Source organism: Corylus avellana, chromosome 11 (genome assembly GCF_965113065.1).
Source record: "Corylus avellana chromosome 11, dhCorAvel1.hap1.2, whole genome shotgun sequence".
Lineage (NCBI taxonomy): Eukaryota > Viridiplantae > Streptophyta > Magnoliopsida > Fagales > Betulaceae > Corylus > Corylus avellana.
The window spans coordinates 19,219,459-19,220,856 of NC_142500.1; positions in this window are offsets into that span (position 1 = coordinate 19,219,459).

Consider the following 1,398-nt stretch of genomic DNA (forward strand, 5'->3'; position numbering starts at 1 on the left):
TTTCTCATTTGTAGTGGTAAAGATCCATCCCATCACTCTTCCATCACTCTTAGTTTTGTTTTTTCTTTCCCTATTATTTCTCGTTTCTGATTTTCAATACCATATATACAAATGGAAAATTCCTCCATCAAAACTTTTCTGTTAGGCAACACACAAAGCTTTTTTAGCCGGCCTATGAGCAGTTTCATATGCTTTCCTCCTAACGTGACTTACTTACCATGCTTGCAAACTACCTGGGATAGCTCTAGCATCAATCATCAATTGACCATATCTAGTCCAATTAATGCCGTTCATTCTCAGTGACTATAATTTAGAGAGTATTACCTTCTGACACAGCCTTCTATTATCACATATCTCTATTAAAAATCGCAGTTACGAGTGTGGCCCCGGCCTCACATGTTTTAGAGTTCTAATATATATATATATATATTAATATTTGTCTTGATTATAATAATTGATTAAATCTGCCATTAGTTGGAGATTACCCAAAATAAATATTGTTTTGCCCTAGTAAAATTAAATGAATTATTTCTCTAGCAAAAGTCCCAAAGAAGAGTGCATAAGTTGTTTTTTCTTTTCTTTTAAGGAAAACTTTACTTTAGATTTCTGAATTATCACGCGATTTGACCTACTCATTTTAAACTTTTGGGCCCTTTAACTTTTAATTGTGGTCAATTTGAACTCCTCTATCAGATTTTAAACGTTAAAAGTGTGACAATGACGTTTACACCCCTAATTTTTTTATAAAATTATAAATTTACCCTTAATTTTAAATTAAAAATTATAAAAAAAATCATAAGGTGACCCATGGTTGGGCCACCTTGTGACCCTTTTTTTTTTTTCGATTTTTTTTCCCATTTTGTCAATTTTTTTAATTAAAAAGAAAATTGAAGGGTAATTTTGTATTTTTATGAGTTTTAACGGCAAAATTTGACCGAGGGGTAAATTGACTAAAATTAAAAGTTTATGCGTTCAAATTGAGAGGTTTTAAAGTGAAGAGATATGTCAAATATTATGATAATTTAAAAGTGTAAAGTTAAGTTCTCCTTCCTTTTATTTTCTTTAGATGATAATAAAGAAGATAAATACAAGGGAGGGAATCGTTGCACATGAACAAGGGGAACGGTCGAACACTCGAACGGAGTTGTTGTGAACCACGTAGGAATATTGTAGCTGGCTTTGCATAAAAGAAACCAAGCCACCACATAGGAAATTTCACCATGACTTTAATCCTTTTTTGGCAAACATTATTGAAAATTGTACTATTTTTTAAATTTAATTTAATTTTTATTATTATAATTATTTGAAGTTTCACTTTTTACTACTGGTTAACATGTTATAACCATTTGTTTTTTTTTTTTTTTTTAAAGTGGAATTCAAATATTTCATTCAACTAAA